This window comes from Plecotus auritus, assembly GCF_963455305.1.
Source record: "Plecotus auritus genome assembly, chromosome: 9".
Lineage (NCBI taxonomy): Eukaryota > Metazoa > Chordata > Mammalia > Chiroptera > Vespertilionidae > Plecotus > Plecotus auritus.
In genome coordinates this window covers 119,406,589-119,428,782 of record NC_137783.1, presented here as the reverse complement: position 1 = coordinate 119,428,782, position 22,194 = coordinate 119,406,589, and the positions used below count along the sequence as shown (strand labels likewise).

The 22,194-nt window shown below is 49.9% G+C and overlaps 1 protein-coding gene across 7 annotated transcripts in view; it reads right to left on the bottom strand.

Moving 5' to 3' along the window:
* MICAL2 (microtubule associated monooxygenase, calponin and LIM domain containing 2) overlaps positions 1-22,194 on the bottom strand; it is a 210,018-nt gene that overhangs the window by 168,654 nt on the left and 19,170 nt on the right. For all 7 annotated transcript variants that reach the window (XM_080641865.1, XM_080641871.1, XM_080641866.1 and 4 more), the window contains exon 2: positions 13,375-13,445. The gene's annotated coding sequence lies outside the window, so the exon portion shown is untranslated. The remainder of the gene's footprint in view (positions 1-13,374; positions 13,446-22,194) is intronic.

The following is a 22,194-nucleotide window of genomic DNA, read 5'->3' as shown; positions in this document are numbered from 1 at the left end:
AAATGGGGTCTGGCCGGGTGACGCAGTACACCTAAAGGTTGAGGGTTTGATTCCTGGGCAGGGCACATACCTAGGTTGTGATCTGATCCCTGGTCAGGGTGCGTACGAGAGGTCATCGATTGATGCTTCTCTCTCTCTCTCTCTCTCTCTCTCTCTCTCTCCTTTCCTCTCGCTCTAAAATCAACAAACACATCCTCGGGTGAGGATTAAATAAAAAGAGGCGGCGGGGGGGGGGGGGGGCGGTCATTGCCTGATAAAGGTGTAGTTTCTTTCCGATTTGTGAATTTACCAACGTGAAGTCATTCTTAAAAATGTGCACAAATTCAACCACAGTCAGTCATCTTCACTTTGCCTGGAGAAAACAAGACTGCGCTCTGCCGCCTTCTCTTCACAGCTCGGGTTCCCAACCGAGGAGTCTAGTCTGCCAACGTCCATTTTCTCACCTCCACTGACCCTTCAATCCACCACAATCTCGTTTCCACTCACACACATAGCCCACCCCAGGCATCATGCCCAAGGTCACCACCAACCCTCTCTGTTGCTAAATCCAGTCATCACTTATAGGACCTTATCTTGCTCTGGTCTCTGCCTATTGTCAGCTTTTGCAAACTTGTCTCTCTCTACCTGCCCCTGAACTTTTGCTGTGTCCCAAGGTTCTGATCTTCACCCTCCTCTCGCTCTCAAGGACCTAAACACTCCTATAGTTCAACCAGCATCTATGTCCTGATGACCCCCACAAGCTACCCCTTTACATATATTTCCCTGCTGCATTCCAGGCCCTTATGTCAACTGCCAGTGACATATTTCCTTGACTCTCTTGTAGACCTCACACACAGTCCATTTACCTTCTCCCCCACCTCAGTGAACAGCACCATCTGCATCCTGATTCTTGAGCCAAACCCGTGGAGTCACTTTCTCTGGCACCTTTCCCTCATCTCACAGAGCCAGCCAGTCACCAGTGTTGCCTCCTCAGTAGTCCCATCCCCTACTTCCTGCCCCGTCCTTCCTTCTTGCTCTCACCTGGAACTCTCAAAATCTCATATATGCCGTTCCTGCTTCCAGGTCACCTCCCTCCATTCCACCAGCCTACTCCTTGAGCTGCTGCCAGAGAGATCTTCATATCAAAAATGCACACTTGGTCAGGTTCCATTCCTGTTTCAAATCCTTCAACAGCTCCCTGACAATCTTCAGGGTGGAGTCCAAACATCTCAGTAAAGCAAACAAGACACGCCATGATCCCCCCGCCTTCCCTGCTCTCCTGCCTGCCCTCTGCCCTCTCCCCACTGCGCCGATGCCTCCGACTCTGAGCCAGCCGCAGTTCCCTGATAAACCCAACTCCTTCATGCCTCCCTCCCTGTGCCCTCTGAGTAGAATGCCCAACCAGACTCTGTTCACTTGGTGAAATCCTAGCTGACTTTAGAGCTGAAACATCAAAGGCTCAGAATGTCAAGGGTCCTGGTGTGGCCTCTGGAGTCAGGCAGACTGGCTGCAAACCTGACCCACCACTTACTAGGTATGTGAACCTGGACAAGTTACCTAACCTCTTTGAACCTCAGTTTCCTCATCCATAAAATGGGGATAATAATAGTTCTGACCCTGTTGGGTTATGTGAGGATGGAGTGCAATGACGCCTGGCTAGGCAGTATTCTTGGCTGCACTATTCTTTGAAGCCCCACCTTTGCCTCCCCTCACCCCCTTTTCCCACACTGTATGTACTCTATGGAGCTACTAATGATGGCTTCATACATAGTATTGCATTGATCAACTTTGTGGGTCTGCCTGCCTTACCAGACAGTGAGCTTTCTGATGCTAGAGGTTGCATGTCCCAGGGCCTGGCACCTGTGCCTCTCTGGCAATGGTGGATGCTCATGACTGTGCTTGTAAGATCTAACCAAGACCAGCATGAAATTCAGGCTATGTGGTGGCTTGAACTGTGACTGCCCTTTGTCTCTAACCAGCACCAGAATTGCTGCAGGAGCCCTGGCTGTTGGTGCTGTTGGTTGGAGCATCATTCTGTGCACCAAAGGGTTGCAGGTTCGATGTTTCTCTCTCACGTCAATGTTTCTTTCTCTCTCTCTCTCTCTCTCTCTCTCTCTCATCAGTGAAATAATGAAAAGCATATCTTGGGTGAGGATTAAAAACACAAATAAATATATTTAAAAAGGAAAAGAATTGCTGCAGGAGCCTCCTAACTATTCTCCATTTCCCATGTCTCAGGCACCACCTCCACCCTGCTCACACAGCCTCAGGGCTCCCTCCATCCCACAGCAGAAGTCTGGACTCCCGTATTGGGCTCAATGCAGCCCCTATTTCCTTGGTAGGTTCAATTCTCCAAGGTATTTGGGATCCCCTGGGGCTGCCATTCAGTGCTTCACATACCCATCCTCTCAAGCAAAATCAGGCCCCCTAGTAAATTCAAGACCTACTATGTGCTGGCTCCCATATGAGCATCACAGTCTTTTCAAGGAATCAAATTCAAACTAACAATTTTTGGTAAGAACTCCAGTAGGGTACCAAGACGTGTGGGCACAGAGATGGGAGATGGGGTGACTTACAGCCTGGAGAGCAGCTCATAGAAGTGGCACCTGTGCTGGATCTTAAGGAATGAGCTGGAGTTCTCGGGCACAAAGCTTCCCCATCCCTCCTGACCTTTTCTCTCCATACATCCATCTAACTCCTGGAATCTAAGACAGGGGTCACCAAATCTGGCTCTACAGCAGATGCACCAGGAAGTGTCCAAAAAGACAACTTCCTGGGCCGACTCCCAAACCAAATTTCTGCAGCCTGAGGACCAAGAGGGAAATGTTTTTGTTTCTGTTTTAACTCCCCAGGGAATTCTGTGGACCAGCCAGGTTCGGAAATTTCTAACCACATCCCATTCCATTCATTGTTTTGACTGAGGACCTATATTGGACCCAGGATGCTGCACGGCACAGCAGGTAGGTACCAGGTGAACAAACTCTGAGAAATTGCCATCTGGTAGGGAGGCAGAGTTATAACAGGGCTCACACAGGACGCAGGTCAGACTATTTGGCACTTCTTTTAGCCTTGAACCCAACTCATTTTTTGTGCATCAGTCTTGCCTGGATAACTGATATATAAACTTAAAGAAAAGTCCGGTATCTTGTCTTTCCTATTTCCTGAATACTCAGCTCAGTTCTGGGTAAGCAGTTGGCGCTCAATTTAAGATACAAATAATTCAACTTCTTGTACTATGCCCCTGTTTTGGCCAATGCCCATTAACAAGTTGTCTACTGATTTTTATCTTTATAAGTTCAGTGCTGGTGTAGTGTGTGCTCCTAGGAGGTAGTTAGTATCGGTTGGTTAAATGAATCACTGTTTACTGGTAAAAATCTGTTTCAGGAGGAATGGAACAGCTTAGATTGCACCACTTCTAGAGTTCACTTAGGAGACTTCCAAATGTATCCTTTGAATTATAGACCTTTAATTTCAGGATTAATTTCCTGATATGAAATTATACAGGCTTTGCTGTTTATAGCGTCATTAATATTATTAGCAATGGAAATAATACCCCTGAATCTCCCCAGTCCATGGGCCTCTGCGTGGGGGTTGCCACCGGCAGAAGGGGAGATGCTTATCCATTCCTCCCATTAAGCCGTCCACCCAGCCAGCCAGCCAGCAGTCCAGCCGGCCACGCCCCTCACCCCAGCCTCTACACAAGGGCCTGTAAACTGCATTCAGCCTTTATGAGCGGGTACGTGCACCTGCATGGGCAGGGGAGTCCTGCTTGAGTGAGAAAAGCCTCATGTTCAAAGCCTATCCAAGTGTCAGCATACTTAGGAAGCCAGGACCTCTGATTCCAATGTAAAATCTCCTATTCTGCCGAGAAGCAGCACGGCAAAGCAAGGACACCCATCAGGAGGCTCCCAAGAGGCATGGCCAAGGGTGGGACATTCAGCCAAGAGGGGGTGAGCAGGGCAAGCCAGGGCAGCTGGCAGAAGGGACTCTACCCTGCTTTCACCGGGGCCACATTCCCAGTGGTTTGCTGATGTTATTGTGTGTGTGTGGGGGGGGGGGGGAGGGAGGAGCGTGGGAGGGGTGTTTCTTTTAAGCTCCCAAAACAGGACTTAGTCTTGAGGAGACGACTTTCTGGATGTGCATCAAAGATTGCCTGGCCCTCCCTTCGGGCCCCCACCTAGGAGATGGGAGATCTGCAACTCCCTCTGCACCAAGGGCCCCGGGGTCTTTCCTGGGGTGCATGCAGATCCTGGACAGCACGCACGGCAGCTCAGCGTGGCACCTGTTCACTTCGTTTTGCTTCTGCTAGGAAACAGCAGGATGGCCTTGCTGGCTATTTATTTGCTCACTTATTCTTCCCCCAGATTCTGATCTCCATGTGCCAGGCAATGTGCTCAGTGAACACAGCTCAATGGTTCTCAGCTCCGACTCGGGAATGAGCAGGCCAGAGACCGCCATGCGAGGTGGGTCTGAGAAAGCTGCCTTCACGTCACCAGGACCCGCCCTAAGTATGTTGCTATCTGGAGGCAGTGCAGAGGGCTGAGCAGAAGAGAGAGACGGTCGTTTGCCCCACTTACTTATTGCCCAGAGGAACTAAGGTCTCCTGGAACTGTTTTCCCAAAAGCTCTATGAAGCCAATTAAGATTCCAGACAGTAAATACAGAAAGGCCTTGCTGATAAGACACCGGAGAACCAGTCCCCAGAATATTCTCCTCTGCTGAACTCAGTCCTGGGGAGATTGCTGGCTTGACAGGTTGCACTTCACATTCCAGGACTAGGCGTATGAGCCTGGGGCTGGGCCGCCCTGGACATTAGCCTGCGGGTAGTGGCTGCAAGGCTGGCACTGAGGGCCGGTGGACCTGTGTGGGAGGCAGCAGAGGTCTGAGGAGTAGCATGCCCCGCTCTTCAGGCCACACTCAAAGGCCATGCTCCGTGAGCTTAGAGATGCTTGGTCAAGCACTGCTCGCCTGGTCACTACCTTGGCCATTGCCCCATTCAGGGAGTTAAAACCCCCCTCACTGATCCACACCTCCAAAAAAAGTAGCCATGGGGAAGATGGCCGCCCAAGGTGTGAGCGAGCTGGTGAATTCTCTGTAAGGTTAGGGAGACAGTCTCCACTACCCGTTCCTCTGCAAAACACTGTGTTGGCGAATGAAGATGGTGCCTCTCTCTCCTCTTGGAGCTTGGGCTTTCGTTCTGAAAAAAATGCATTCACTACAATAAGCAGCAGCTGTCCCAGAAAGGATTTGCTCTTTCCTAAAAAAGGAAGGAACCCCAGGGGCTGGAAGAGATGGACTGTGATGCAAGACCTAGAAGCCTCTGACTCTAAGTCACTGTCCCGCTCTTTGTCCCCTCCTTTCTGTGAAGGATAGGCCCAAATCAGAGCACAGTTTCCAAAACTCATTCCCTGGGACAGACCTCAGCAAGGGGTTCATTCAAGGAGAGAGAGAGAGAGAGAGAGAGAGAGAGAGAGAGAGAGAGAGAGAGAGAGAGAGAGAGAGAGCCCAGCTGGTGCAGCTCAGTGGTTGAGCTGCCAGGAACTAAGAGGCCACTGGTTCAATTCCCGGTCAGGGCACATGCCCAGGTTGTGAGCTCGATCCCCTGTGGGGGGCATGCAGGAGGCAGCTGATTGATGACGTTTCTCTCTCATCATTGATGTTTCTCTCACTCCCTTCCTCTCTCTCTAAAAAAAAATTTTTTTAAATTCAATAAAATATATTAAAAAAGAAAGAGAGAGAGAGAGAGAGAGAGAGAGAGAGAGAGAGAGAGACAGTTTCTGGAGAGCTCCTCTCTTCACCATTATTACTCCTCCCACTGTAAAGAGTTGATCTTTTTAAAGATTCTGGCTCACCCTTATGGCACATAATTCACTTCCCGGATACTTTTGCCTTGCAAATATTATCCTTAAAAACAGTTATATCTTTTCATTGGTCTTTATTTTTAAGTAGCCTTCTCACCCCACATGCCCAGCTCCCACAGAATTATAGTGTGACCCTGTCTGGAACGCAAGCCCCTCCCTGGAGAGACAGTCTGCGCATGAACTCACAAGGGTGTCTGCTATCAGCTTATTTGGCAAGAGGAATCTGAGACATTTTAACTATGAACTGGCAGCATGGTCTGTCCCATTCCGATGCCTTAGCCTCATCAATAAACACTCCCACTGGTACAGGAGACATGCAAAAGGAGCACAAACCATCTGAAAATGAGCCCCACCTACATTTCTCCCAGGAAAGGAGTGTTAGGTGCCTGGAGAATTCTACCTGGAGAATCTGTGCTGGTCTCAACTGATGTTTCTTTCAAGGTCTGGCACATAATCAGCATTTTAGAAGGACTCTAACTGTCAGGTTCCCAACCTCCTCCTCTGACCCCGGCTTATCTCTCAACTGAATGTTCCACTCCTCTACCGTCGCTGAGAGGAAAGCATGCACCTAACTTCTCCTGACTTCCAAATACCGAATCCAGCCTCTTCCTACACCATACCTTCCGCTTGGAAGACCCTCTGTCTCTTTCTCGGCTTAGCAACCTCCTATTCATCCTTCAATACCCAAGTCCCACAGTACCCGCTCGGTACTGTGTTCCCTTGTGACACACTCTTCTCAGTGTGTGTGAAATGGTGTGTCTCTCTATGGGGACTAGATCTTTTTCACCTTTGCAGCCCCACAACCAAGCCCAGGGGCGGGCACCTGAAAGTCCATTGCTTCCTGACTCAATCAATGCCTGGCCCACTTAGCCCCAGCCCTCCCTTCTCTGTGCAATGAGAACAGGCTTTAGAGTCAGTCACCCTGTGTCTTGTGGGACACGGACAAGTTATTTAACCTGTATCTGCCTCAGTTTTCTCTTCTTTATAATAAACTAGAGGCCCGGTGCATGAAATTCGTGCATGGGGGGGGTGTCCCTCAGCCCAGCCTGCACCCTCTCCAATCTGGGACCCCTCGAGGGATGTCCAACTGCCCGTTTAGGATCGGGCCTAAACAGGCAGTCGGACATCCCTTTCACAATCCAGGACTGCTAGCTCCCAACTGCTCGCCTTCCTGCCTTCCTGATTGCCCCTAACCGCTTCTGCCTGCCAGCCTGATCACCCCCTAACCACTCCCCTGCCAGCCTGATTGATGCCTAACTGCTCCCCTGCCAGACTGTTTGCCCCCAACTTCCCTCCTCTGCTGGCCTGGTCACCCCCAACTGCCCTTCCCTGCAGGCCCAGTCACCCCCAACTTCCCTCCTCTGCCAGCCTGGTCACCCCTAACTGCCCTCCCCTGCAGGCTTGATTGCCCCCAACTACCCTCCCTTGCAGGCCTGGTCCCCTCCCTTGCAGACCTGGTCCCCCCCAACTGCCCTCCTCTGCTGACCTGGTCACCCCTAACTGTCCTCCCCTGCAGGCTTGATCACCCCCAACTGCCCTCCCTTGCAGGCCTGGTCCCTCCCAACTGCTCTCCCCTACTGGCCATCTTGTGGCGGCCATCTTGTGGCGGCCATCTTGTGGCGGCCATCTTGTGGCGGCCATCTTGTGTCCACATGGGGGCAGCCATTTTGACCACATGGGGGCAGCCATCTTGTGTGTTTGAGTGATGGTCAATTTGCAAATTACTCTTTTATTAGATAGGTTAGAGGCCTGGTGCACAGGTGGGGGCCAGCTGGTTTATCCTGAAGGGTGTCCCGGATCAGGGTGGGGGTTCCCTTGGGGCATGGGGCAGCCTGGGCGAGGGGCCTGTGGTGGTTTGTAGGCCGGCCACACCCCCTGGCAACCCAAGCGGAGGCCCTGATATCTGGGATTTATTTATCTTCTATAATTGAAACTTTGTAGCATTGAGTGGAGGCCTAGGCCTGCCAGGGCAGGTGGAAAGCTTGGCTTCCTCCATTACTAGGGAAACCCAAGCCTCCTGCTCGCTCTGTGGCCGCAGCCATCTTGGTTGGGTTAATTTGCATACTTGCTCCTGATTGGCTGGTGGGCATGGCTTGTGGGTGTAGCAGAGTGGTGGTTAATTTGCATATTACTCTTTTATTATATAGGATAGCCATGCCCAACTCTCAGAGGGTTCCTGTGAGGAACAAACAAGGAAAATATGTAAACCTAGTGCTTGCCCTTGGGAAAGAGCTCAGGATACCTTCCCTTGAGCTCAGTAGGAAATGCTGAGCCAAATGGAGTCCTATTGGAAAAAGTGAATGACTTCTGTCTGGTTCACATGCCATCAACACAGCGAAGGGATGGCCGGCCTCTAACCTGAAGAGCCCTCTCTCAGAGCAAGGGACAGTGCCGGCAATACACAAGGCATGCCCTCAGCATGAGAGTCCCAGCACGAGGCCTGCTTAGCAACAAAGGAGATTTTTATCTTAATGGCAAACCCACAAGAGGCCACTACTGCTGAGGCTGGGCCATCACAGCCTTCATTTCTGTCTTGAATTAATCTTTCACCCCAAGACACGCCATAAAACAGAATACTGCTGACTCAACAGTGTTAAGTCACTAAGTACAAGCCAAACAGCCTGCCCAGGAGAAGCCTGACCTCTCTGTGATGCTGCACCCAACTTTTATTAGGCCTCAGTAAACAACGAGGTGGGAGCAGTTGGGGCCCTGCTCACACCTAAGACAATCAAGTTCAGGGTCAAAGAGAGGAGTGGAAAGTGTGGTGGCTGAACCCACGTGAGGAGGCAACTTGTCGCCACTTCATGGGATGTTTATAACTCCCCTGGTTGGGAATCGGGAGACGGATTGCCACCTCAGGGCCACCACTAGCCTGCTTTATGGTTTGGTTAAGTCACATCTATGGGCCTCAGTTTCCTCACCCATAAAATAGGAGATTAGATGAGTTCTTTCCAGCTTTCATCGTAAGTCTTGGAGACGGATCTACCTTTCCCAACTCCTTCCCTTTCTGTATTAGTTGTGAGATACCTTTTAGCTCTCACTGAGCAGCCTCTACCAACACTATGACCTTTATTGCTCCAGTATCTGGTCATCCCTGAGCACAGAGCCTGGCCAGGGAAGAAGAGGATAAACTTGGGACCATATTCTTAAGAATTTAACTAGTACCCTCTGATCAAGTGACTCAGAATCCTGGGACCTTGGGGCATCAAAAGCTTGGATAGATATACCAATGTGGACAAAAAAAAAAAAAAAAGGTGGGGGAGGGTTCTACAGAAAGTAACCTCACAGGGGTAACCTGATTATAAATTCCTAATAGGGCAGGTCATGGGAAGTAGTCACACCCCAGGCATAGAACTTCTTTAGTAAAAGGCTCATCCTTGCCTTCAGCAAGCCCCTGTTTCTGTGCATCCACTGTTTCTGTGCATCCAAATCAACACACCTTTGAAATGCCCCTTCTCAGACCCCTCCTTCTAAAGCACAACCACCCACAAGAGAGCGAATCATCTTTCTTAACCCTCCTGTAATCCCACCCCTTCCCCCACCCCACCTTGCTTTCTCCCACCTTCCTGTGATATTGCTTATGTTCTCTCCATGATTCCAAATGCATAAAAGAAGCTGCAATCTGTCATTTCCTGGAAGCATTTATCTCAATCTGTTGAGATCTTGCTTCCAGGCATATCCTCTGTTTGGCTTAAATAAATTTTTATGATAATTCTCTACAGGTTTGGACATTCACACATCAATACCAACAACCCCTAATCACCTGGCTGGCTTCTTCCCACCCAAGGATTTTTCCCACTCCCCTCCTATGCCAATCCATACACCATAGGTCCCCAACACTCTATCCAAATCTATCCAAACGTTAGACCTTCCCCCAAGCTGCTGGGCGGAGACCAGGGCAGCAAAGGCAGTTCTTATCTGCATGCTGGCTTATCTAAGGGGTGGGGCAGAAGTGGCAAAGCTACAAAGACCAGGAGAAAAGTGCTTACAGAAGCAAGCTTGGCCACATGAGGAGGAAGAGACAGGGAGGAGACGGGAAGGAGAAGACAGACAGAGTGAGCTCAGACAACCACAGAAGTCTAAGAGGCTCCTTTAAAATGCCACAACCCTCAATGCCCCCCTTATTTCCTTAATAAGAAATCTGAGGGCAAGTAAAATTCAGTGACTGGCCCAAGGTCATGCTGCTAAGCTGTGAACAACCAACACTAGAATGTGGGTCTCTGGTCTCAGCCGACTCTTTTTTTCCACTCCACTCAGTTGACCTCAAGAATCTATTTAGGTTGGATCCCCTGCAGATTCTGTGCAACATGACCCCCAAGCCTCACTTAGGGAAAGAGCAGGCCCAACTGATATTTTGATAACTGCCTCCCCTACCCCATGCATTCCTTCCCAACCTGGCATGGTCCACTTGTTCTTTCTCTAGCCCTCGCCGCAAAATCTTGGTGAGTTCAGAGGTCAGTGAGAAGGGAGAGGTAGGTCTTCCCACCCCTACAAAACCCTAAATATCTGAGATAACCCACAGGATCCTCTTCCTCCAGCAGGAGGAGGCTGATGGGGAAGACAGGCAGGAGGGGATCAAATGAACCCACTGGATGTCTGACCTGAGTAGGTCAAGAGTATCCATTGTGGGCAGTTAGATGGGTCATCTGAAGGTTTATGACAACAAGCAATAGGATCTGCCTTTCAAAGATCCCTGTTGGATGGATCATCTCAGCATCAGGAGCAGAAAGCTCTGAGTAAAAGATTCAAGGCATTAATTATTTAGTGTGCATGACCCAGTTCCGGGAGGTGAGGCTGGGTGAGAAGAGAACTCACCAGTTCCTTATCATGGCAAGAAATTCAAATACTTCACAGAGTAGTGTTCCCTTGCTGCCAAAGAGGATCCATTTATGGTTAAGTGTGGCAAAAAAAAAAAAAAAAAAAGAAAAGAAAAGAAAAGAAAAAAAGGAAAAGAAAAAAAGAAAAGCCAAAGTTCACTCATTCAACAAATATTTACTGAGCTCCTCTATATCCTACCCGCTCCAGGAACTTAGCTGTGGTTGGAGCATAGAAGAGTAGAAAGAGCACTGAGTTCATAAACAGGTGGCCTGGACTGTGTCCCATCTCAGCCCTTAATTCTGGGCAGGTTATAGCCTAAGTCAAATTTCTCATCTGTGAAATGAGAGTAAATATACCTGCCTTATTATGAGATGAAATGATCTTTATAAATGTAAACTTCAATGTAAACATAAGGTATAAACAATAATGATATAATACCACACACTTTCCCTGCCCTAGAAGTTTAGATGTTTACAACCTGGTCATGTTTAGAAAAATAATCCAAGGTACCTATTAGGGAAACATCACATTCTCTGTAATTTGGGCAAATTGTATGTTTCAACCTGCCTGTGGGGATAGAACCTACAGTCAGCCCGGACTCTCAGTCTGTATGCCCAAGAAGGGGCAGAATAAAAATGGAAAGGGTAGCCAGCGCCTACGTGGTCCAGTAGCAAGTCTGGACTGAGCAAATGACCAGGAGAGCCCCAAGATTCAAGAGGGGGATGGGGGGACAGAAGACAAACTGGAAGTGCAGTCAATCAGAAACAACAAAAAATTCACTTAGGCACAATAGGGATAAGCCAGCCAGAAACTTACGCACTTCCCTCCCCATCCACATTTCAGACCATGACAGGATTCACTTTCTGTTGCCCCACCCTCCTCTGTGGACGTACTTGGCATTCTGTGTTTCTCCAGGAGACAGGAGGGATGCTCAGGCTCCTGAGAAGGACCTCTTTGCTCAGACACTAAGAATCAGAATTACTTAGAGCAGCTTTTCCTTTGATCCAGTCAACCCCTCTCATTCTGCTGATCAGGATACTCACCATGAACTCCTCACCCCCATGGATCCTCAGCGCCCACCAGGCTAGCCTCTTGAGTGGGGCCCTGAGGATTCCCCTCAGCCCCTCCTCTCCTTCCTCTACATTCCCTCCAACTCAGGGCACTCCTTAAGTTCTTCACCCTCCTGTCAATGCAGAATGATAGTCCCCAGATGGTCTCTGGTGGATGTATACAGAGGGAAGTAGAGGCAGTGTAGGGAGAAGTGGAGAGAAGGCTGGGCTAGAAGTCCAGAGCCTGCCTTCCAAGTCGCCATGTGGCCCCAGTTGGTTATGTAATCTTGAGAAAGTATCTTCAGGCCAGGCCTCAGTTTCCCTATCCAGTAATGAGGGGTTTGCTCTACATTATCTCTTGGGTGCTCTCTAATTATAAAATTTGGTATTACAGAAACTGCCCTAGTCTGGACCACAGGAGATTGGGTCCTGGTCCATATTAGGCTACAGCCTGGGGCAAGTTAGCTGACCACGCACACCTCGGACTCCATGTCTATAAAATAAATAAGAATGATGCGACTACCCTTCCCAGGGGGCAAGGTAGAGCTTTGTTAGCCATAAGTCCTGAAGAAACCTCAGGCTTTGAATTCCTTGAGACAACTAACAGCTGTGGACCCCGGGCCTCGTGCTGTACCACTGGGATGGGGCTGCTCAGACAGGAAGGCTGCAGGACAGGTGCTTACCCTCAAGGCTCTCACAGCTGGTGGGTGAGACGGACAAGTGAACAAACCTTACCTCAGCCAGTGATGTGCCTGAGGTCTGAACAAAGGATTATGGGAGTGTAGAGGAGGAAGAGGCGCCAATTTTGCCCTGGGGAGTGAGGGAAGCTTCTCAGAGGGAACAGTGAGTCCCAGAAGCAGGGATCTATTCCAGGAGTAGATGGACTGGAGCCAAGGCAAAGAGGAGAGGCAGAAAACAAGGCAACAAGGCTGGACTATGAGGCTGAGGTCTGACTGGAGGAGGCCTTGAAGGCCAACAGCAGAATGTTGGTCAGACAAGTCTTCAAGGAAGGAGCCTGAGAGAACAGTGGGAAGGCTCTTACAATAACAGTGCAGGAGGGTGACTGTGAAAAACATGTCAGTATTGATTTCTGCCTATACCTTAGCCTCCTAGACCCTAAGCCTCCATGGACCTGCAGAAAATACATAGAGATGTAAACAGGTTTGTTCTCAGAATGAGACCCAAGCAGAGGAAGATGTTGCAATCACATTTCCAAATCTTGGACAAATGGTCTACGGTGCTCTGAAGGCACTCCCGACAGAAGCTGCCCAGCCATATTTTTGCCTTGGCACCTATTGGGGCCAAAAAGAGACTGAAGCATCGTCAGAGCTGGGGCTGGAGTCGGGACAGTCAGAATGCTGGGCTGCTGGGCTTCCTTGGGTAAGAGGGGGCAGAGATCCCACCCACCCAAAGACCACTGAGTTAGACAGGTCCGTCAGGTCCTCACACACATCTCAGTCTCTATCCTGCCTCCCTCCCTCCTCTGACCACGTGGGAGGGCTGTACACAGGTTGTGGGCAAAGACAGAGAGCTTTCACTAGCCATTGTTTCTTCAAATGGGCCTGTAGAAAGAGTGTAAGCGCCCCTACACATTCCAAAGCCTGAGGCAGCCCCCCAAGAGCTACTCAGTGGTGCAGTAAAGGAGACCCACCATGGTGGCTTACTCACCTGATCCTCAGGCATCACAGTGACTCAAGTCGCTCCCTTCCAGGACAAGCCCCGCACAGATTGCCATGTCCCTTTAAAAACAAGAGCCCAACAGTGAACGTTACTTTATCACACGTTACAGCCTCATATCTTCTCCCCGCCAAGAGGGCCCCCACATGCTTGTGCACTTTGCCCCTTAGTAACACATTACCCAAGAGGAGGAAATGGACAGAGAGCTCCTCTCTGTGCTCCCAATCTTGCATGTGAAGAAAGGAATTGTGAGATGGTCACACAAATGCTATTGTCTGCCACTGTCTGGGCACCCCACGGGCTTATCACATCTCTACACAAAGGCTTGCAGAGAAAGGGAGGCGCATCTGGGGAAAAACACTCTATTAGGCACTTCCGTAAAAACAAAAAATGCCAGAATTTCTAAGCTTAGGACATGACAAAAGTAAATCAAGCTGATATAAACACCTCGTAACAAGTCACCAATGTGAAATGTGTTACAAGGTGGAAAGGTCCAACATGCTAAATACACTAGGATGTTATAAAAGTGGGCCACCTTATCGTGGCTGGGCTTCCTAACCAAATTATTATTTTGGCTTCCGATGACTACCCAAATGATTTGATTGCATCTACTGCTTCTACAGAACATGCCTCTGCACCTGTCCGGAAATCGGGGCCCAGAGTCTCAGGCATTTCTGAAGATTTACTTTTACAATTCTAAATTGTGCACGAGAGGCAGCCTCTCGTAGACAGAAGCGAATGCAGGTGTGCATGTTGAGATCTCCAAGAGCCAATCCCCATCCTCCCTGGATGCACACACACGTGTTCAGCAGGGCCTACGTGCCCACATAAACACACAGGTGTTCTCATACACACAGGTGTGAACTGAGAGCCGGGGGTTGGGACTCACTGTCAGAATTCTCAGACTATTCAATGGGAGAGCAGCTACTACTGAGTGAGCACTGGCCAAGCGTGGGACAAGTACTGTTAGGGACTAGACCTACTTTGTCTCGGTGGCTCCTCACAGACAGGGACAGGGGCTCGGAGAGCAGAAGGCCCTGGCATGGCCACACTGGGGCCGCGTGCTCGTAGTCTATCCTGCCACCAGGTGAGAGGTGTGCTAGTGCAGCTGCATTCTGGCAGGCTTTGAGAACAGCCACCTGCGCATCATCTCTGTCATCATCATCATCATTATCAAGCCTGTGGCAGCTGACAAACAGGCTGGCCCGCCTTGGCCACATTCTATCAGCATGAGCTGTAGGCTCTGTGGAGTCATCTGGAGCCAGAAGTCAGAGAGGCTGGAGTCTCCCATTTATCTGCTTCTCAAGGGAAGTTTCTGGGTACAGTGGGTGGAGAAGCTGGACATCCTGGCAGAGATTTCTACCATTGGTCTTCCCAGGTTTGAAACTGGGGACCTCTCCATGCTCCCCAGATCTCAGAAACAGAAGGCCCTGCCCACCCAGGGATGCTGCTGAGACCAGAAGCAGGGAAGCGGTGTTCTCTGAGGTTCTGCCTGGGTTGTCTGCATGGCAGGTGCAGGTGGGCACTTCCGGACCAGCCTACAAAGGCTGATCACCAGTCAGATTCCCCACACAGGCCTGGGCACACTGTGATCTAGCCACTCCAAGTACCAACTCGTACCCTCTCTCTGATCGTCAGCCAAACATGCTTTGACCTGCCTTTATTTCCACTAAATCAGAAGGCCTAGAGCCCAGCATCATTCCTGCCTTACAGGAGCCTCAGCTTCCTCGTCTGTAAAATGAGAAGCTTGACCTAATTGGTGATTTCCTCACCAAGGATGCCTTCTAGCTGACCCCGCCATGGGCCCTGACTTTTAGAGACATCTGAAAAAATTAGTCAGTCCTTTAAAGGAAGGAGAGGGATTCATCCATGGGTGGTTATCATTTGCTATCTCAGACAATTGTCCCAGCCACCCAATGAGTCAGGTAGTAAAGTTATGTCACAGAGGGGGAAACTGAGGCAAGGTACAGCCAAGGGCTGGCTTACCTGGAGACTTATTCAGCACTGCCCACAGCAGCCTGGGACTCACAGTTGAGCTGGCCTGGCTCCATGCCCATGCTCACTCCCTGACACAAAGTTTTTAATCAGAATGAAGAAACAAGTCTCCTCTTGCACCTGCCATCATGCCAGTCCCAAGCAAAGGAGCATGAGGTCTCCAGGCCCCTGTGGGCCTGACTTGGGTGGTGCAGGAAAGGTCTCCTGTGAGCTTGGGCGGCCTCATGGATCTCGAGGAGCCTAAGAACAATTCGGGAACCTTCCCCTCTGCAGTTCTCCAAGCCTCCCTCCATAGAGGCCAGGTCTTCACTAAGGGGCCCAAGCACTTGGAACAGGGCCTGGCGCCTACACTCTGGGCACTCCATCAATATTGGATGAATGGAGGAATGAAGAAATCCAGAGATTAGATGCACTGAAGACTTACTTAGGACCCGCTGGTATGAGTTAGTGTGAAACACACCCAGCTTGGAGTCCCAAAGCCTCAGCAACATGCACCAAGCGGAGGTCTCCACACTCCAAGCTCCCAGACAGAGGATGAAGGTGCAGATGCTGAGCCAGGTCTGCTCTTCGTCCAAGTCACCAGGGGAGCTTCTGTCAGAGCAAGGAAAGTGTCTGACGTAAAGGCTACCCACTGAAGTGGTCCTGAGCTCAGGCCCTGGAATCAGGCAAACCAGGCTTCCTATCCCAGCTGTCACATTAAATGAGTCAGGTGACCCCTGGGCAAGCCACATAATCTACGTGAGCCTCAAGTTCTTATCTGAAAGTAGGGATAATGTTAGTGCCTACTCTGTAGGGCTGTTCTAAAGATGAAATGAGAGAATGCTGTAAAGGACATAGCCCAGTGTGTAGCTCAGAGTAAGTGCCTGCAGCTGACAGCTGTTGTTATTATCTGCATCATAGTGGGTGGTTAAAAGCACATCTGGAGTCCTTTGCATGGGTTCAATTCCAGCTCTCCTATGAGCTATGTGGCCCTGGGAAAATTGCTTAACCTCCCTGTGCCTCATCTTCCTGGTATGTAAAATGGGGTTGATTTGAAGATTAATGAGCTATATAGGTATAAGCACTCAATAAAAGTTAGTATTATTCTTACTTATTAGTACTAGTATCCTTCTCCCTTTGTTCTGATAACAGATTTCACCCCATTTTCTACTCCCCAGACAAAAAGGTGGCCATGGGACTCAAGATAGGTTCATCAGAGTATCTTTCCTCCTCAGCCATAGTCATGGGTACAAAGGGTGTGCCCGTGCTCCAAGCTGGGAAAATATCCAATCTGAAAAATCATAGTGGAGGCCTAGTCCTCTTGGGAAGGGTGGAGGGCTGTGTGGGGTCAGCTGGCAGGTGTCTGCAGCCACAGGCCACTAAGCAGGGGGGGGGGGGTACTGTTTTGGGGATGCCAAGGTCACCTGTTCTCTGCCCCCACCCAACCTGGAGACAGCCTTTAGGAAGGAGACTGCCTTTAAGGCCCTGACGGGACAGGCAGCAGAGTGGATACCCACAGTGCATCTGTGGGCATGTTTCCTTCTCTGGACATTGGCTGTTTTAAGCTCCAAGAGCGTCAGTGCAACGCTAATGAGATGGCATTTACCCATGGGTTTTAACTGGATATGCCTGTCAGAATCCCATGAAGAGATTTTTTTTTTTTGGGGGGGGGGGGGCAGACTTTTATTTGTTTTTATTTCTCCACAGCTTTACTAAAAGATTCTGACTTAACAAGTACAACTACAATAGCTGACACATTGCATTGTGCTAAACTGTTATCTTTGCTTTGTCCCATTTTCTCCTCACCTGTGGGCCACCACCCAAAGATGGTCTATTCCCATACCTCCAGGTCTTCTAACAGCCCCTTGCCATTCCCTCTAGGAAAAGGAGCTCTACCTTCAGATGTGCTTTAAAGGGTTTTAGAGAAACAAACAAAAACAAACCCCTGGCTGGTAACAAAAACGAAGAACCAACACCGCCCCACACACACACACCTCCTGCAGCATTAGCCATGGGTGAACAGGAGAATGAGCATATGCATTCTTGCGCTTGACCTCAGGGGGCCTGCACCCAGGTCAGCACAGGCCTAAACTCAGCAATGCATGGGGTGAGGACCCTGCAGACGCAAACCTCAGCTGGTACAAAAGGAGACTCAGCCGGAGAAGAAAGTGGCAGCTTCCAACATTTGCTGGAGAAAAAGTGGAAACAGTGACCTGAAATGACGTGAAAATCATCCTGACCACAATAATGTCAAGAGCAGCCACCCTTGGCAGGGTGTGGGCTGGACCTGAGTGGCAGGGGCGCACAGGAAGCCATTTCAAAGAGGCCTCACCCCTCCTCCAACCCTGCAGGACACACGCAGGGCCACACACTGTCCAGAGCCTGCGGGCCAGCCACTGGCTTTTCTCTTTGTCTCCCAGCAACGGGGTTCAGGGCGAGGGGGATTATCCAGACAGGTATTTCCCTTGCTTCTCCTTGTCTTTTTATAACTGTATGCTCTGCTACTTAACAATACATAAAGACATAAAAAGGAACTGGCTGGCTTCCCCTCGGGGAAGGATTTGGGACCACACTCCCTGGCTGGTGCGAAGCTAGTGCCACGCTGCCCAGCACTGCCTGGTGTCGCAGTGGTGTGCACAGCACCAGCAGGGATCCGTGGGCAAGCTGATGGGTCTGAAATCTGAAAGGGATGGAATGCTCAGGGATCCCATTCCCTGCCCCACCAACATGGTTCTCCGTAAACCAGCCAGGAAAGATCATTCACTAAGCATTTGCCAAGCGTCCTGACCAGGACTGTGAAGAATTCCTGGGGAGCAGGAGCCTGGACTCGGGAAGCAGAGGCAGTAGAGAAGAGTGCTGAGACCTTGGACAAGTCGTGGCTCTGAGGCTCCCCTGCTCTCCTTTGGGGGACGCTGTCTCCCTTATACAGCCAGGGTGTGGATTCGATAGATAATACATGTCAAAGGACAGTCATGGCTGGCGTGTTAATGTTAATATGAGCTAGGAACTGTGCGCTAAGTGCAACTCATGGATCATTTCACCAGATCCTCACAACTTCCCTATAAGGGATGGAGGGGTAGGGGTCCTCCAGTTCAAATGAGGGCTCTGAGAGTCAGAGAAATCAAAGCATCTCCCCAAAGTCACACAGCTCATACGAATCAGAGCTAGAAAGTACCCCCAGGCCCGTCGACTCCACAGTTCTAGTCTCTGCTTGACTGCCTGCTGTCTGGTAGGTGCTCAAAACACGTTACATGACATGTACATGCAGAGCTGGGGGCAGCTGGCTCTCCACCCAGGAGGTGTATGGAGAAGAGGGGAGTTTTGGCTGAGAGAGTTTAGGGAGCCTTCCTGAAGCAGGAAGGGCTGAATCTCGGTCTTGCAGGGTAAGGATGGATAAAGGCAAAAGAGAAGGAAAGCACTGCCTGCTGGGAAAAACAAAGAAAGAACTGGAGGCAGGGATGACCCAGGCAGGCGGGCAGAGAACAGCAGTGGAGACTGGCCAGGCTGGTGGGAGAAAGAAGGGAGACTGGCTTGAGTGAGGACTGGGCCCCCTGAGCCATTACCATGGGGGCCATTCCTCCTGGGATCTTTCTCACCCACACCCCAGACACGCTACTGTGTCTGCTCCTTTGGTCACAGAATAGCTGCGGAGGGAATTGAGACCCATGAATGGAAAGGCCCAATAATCCCTCCCTCCGCACAGTAGGCTTAGAACCCAACTCGATGAGCAGGGTGTTGTCAGCTCCCAGCCAGCAGATTCTAGCTCCAGGACGCCAGGAATCTGCGCGCTGCCCTACTCACGCAGTATCACCACCATTACCCTGGCATGCAAGGTTTCCAGGAGAGGAAAAAAAAAAGTAAAAATGAGGCCTTAGGACATGAGTGCCTCATGGCCAGGTCCCTATCTCACCTGAAGTCACATTCCTCACACCTGCTGGGACACATTTTTTAAATGACCTCTTGTTGAGCTGAACTACACAGAAGATGCTTCCGCTTAAGGAACGAGTTTGATAAGCCCTGGAGCCTGTGGTTTGGTCCCACCTTAGCTGGAAGGATCATTCGACTGCTTGCCTCCTGGAGAGAAAGTGCTCCACCACCCCACCCCACCCCACCCCACCACACCCCACAGTCTCTGCTTCACCCCCCCACCCCCACCCCCCCCACCCTCACCCAGCAACTCCTTGCACCCTGGACATGGTTCTGGGCTCCTCCTGGGTGAAGGTGTGGATGCCAGCCTCTTCCACCTCTGATTGCAGGTTCCCCAGGGCACCACTGTGTTCAGGCACTGCTCCAAATGCTAAAGCTACCCTGCCTCAACTCCCCACCAAGCCCAGAGTGCAGAGTTCTAGGCTAGGCCTCAGACCCACGGAGAAGGGAAAATGTGAGTGGCGATGACTTAAGCAACTAGGATCATTGGCTCAGTTCAAGCCCACTGTTGTGTGCTTTTTTGGAAGTAATAGGACCTGGAAGAGGAAGGAGGATAAAAGCAGAACTGTTGGTGACATGGGCTCCTCCCAACCCTCTGCAGGAGAGGGACAAGGGGAAATGATGGAAAGGCTTTGGCAGACGGTCAATCAGAGCCTCCAGACCACTGCTTCCTGGGATGGATGATGGGGTGGGGGGTGCCTGTTTCCCCACCTTCCACCTGGGAGTCTGTGGGCAAATTACTTAATTGTACAGAGCCTCAGCCTCCTTACCTATTAAATGGGGGTAATAATGCCCACACAAAACGATTGGGAAGACAGAGTGAAATATGAATGTGGACATGCTTTGCAAACTGTAAAGCACCCTTAGAAATAGCAGGCGTTTTCCATAATCCTAGGGGGTGGGGAACGCAGGTCAGAAAATGTGGCTTGAAGGGAAAAGGAGAACTAAGAATCCATTCCATGCCTCAAACTTCTTTCTACACCGTAGTCGGCAAACTCATAAGTCAACAAAGCCAAATGTCAACAGTACAACGATTGAAATTTCTTTTGAGAGCCAAATTTTTTAAACTTAAACTTCTTCTAACGCCACTTCTTCAAAATAGACTTGCCCAGGCTGTGGTATTTTGTGGAAGAGCCACACTCAAGGGGCCAAAGAGCCGCATGTGGCTCGCGAGCCGCAGTTTGCCGACCACTGTTCTAGGACAAGGCACACGTCTCCAGGGACTTAAAAGCACTGATTGAGACCAATTTATTCCCTGGTCTCAAACACTTGGTCTGGTAAGGGGAGAGCTCCACCCACATTCCCATAATAAGGCAAAACCACATGTGTTACCCGAGGAATTATGCAGAGAGGATGGGCATTTTACTCTGGCCTCCCAGGTCAGGAGAGGCTTTTATAATATTATGCTGTAATGACTGTTAGCATAATAACTCTGAGTGCTTGCTATGGGCAGTTCTAAGTATTTACATGCCTCATCTCGTTTAATTCTCATGAAGCCCTATGAATGCGTTCACAGATGACAAAACAGAGACACAAAGAAATTCACTCCTGTGTTGGCTTTCCACACCCGGGAAGTGGTAGAGCTGGGATTTGAATCCATCAGGCTCTGTCCTCCAGCACTTCAGGGCCTGGGTCAACCAATATAGGTCTCTGACCAACTCTGTCCAGCTGAAAGGCTCTGATAAGGCCTGTGGGATGAGTCACTGAGAGAAGGCACTGACTCACCCAGGGCCTCTTCCTCCCATGGGCTGCCGACTCCTGCCCCTGCCACTCTCTGACACTGTCCCTGGTCCGTCCTGAAGGTTGGCCATGCCTCTAACTCCCAAGGCTCCATGTGGGCACCAAATATCAAGGGAGGCTGATGTATGAACCTAAACGTGGATGTACATTTACATAACACAACATTCATGGAATAATTGTTCTTACTATAAAAGGTAGTTCAGTGTTAAAGGTGGGGGGGGGACCCTCAAATCTCTGCTCTGCTACTCATGGGCTCTGTGACCTTGGACAAATCTTAGCCTCTCTGAACCTCAGCTTCCTCATCTGTGAGATGTGGTTAACTGCTTATCTCGGGCAATTGTTGCAAAGATGAAAGGAAATAACATGTCCAGTGCAGCACCTGGCATACCACAGGCTCGAAAAATAATGATTGAATCTGATGACCTTACAAAGCATTTCCACTGGACAACCATTTTCTTCATGAGAATATCTGGTGGTAATAGTAGTACTTTTAACTAGTATTCATCTGCCACTAGCTAAATCCATTACCTCATTTCATCCTTAAAAGCATCATTCTCTTCCTTTGACTTAAAAACATCATTCTCTTCCTTTGACTTAGCTTCAGGATAACAGAAAGGATATGTCCAACACATTAATTTTATTCACACACACACACACACACACACACACACACACACACACACACGGAGAGAGAGCCGACGGTCAAATAAGCTAATATTTAACAGGCACTTACTATATGCCAGGCACTGTTCTAAGTATTCTATACTCAGCAACCTATTTCATCCTCTCAAACACATGCCTGTAAGGTAAGTATTATTTTATCACCCATTTTACAGATGCAGAGCTTGAGGCACAGAGGTTAAGTAACTTGCCCAAGGTCACTTAGGCAGGATTCAAACCCAGAGCCCACATTCTTACGCATGACACTATCCTAAACTAATGAAAGAAAAGTCATGGCAACTATGTTTAACCGACCCCCAAGTGCCAAATTCTAAGAACCCTCCCTCCTAAGCCCTGCCTTCGTTCCCTTTCTGCCGCTACCTGCTCTCACCCTCACCCTGCCCCGCTGCTTTTGCTCCCTTGCCCTGCCCCACCATGCCCAGGCAGGAAGTGCCAAACCAGTGGACTTTTCAAAGCCCTGCTCATCTCCTCCTGGGACCTTAGCCTCAT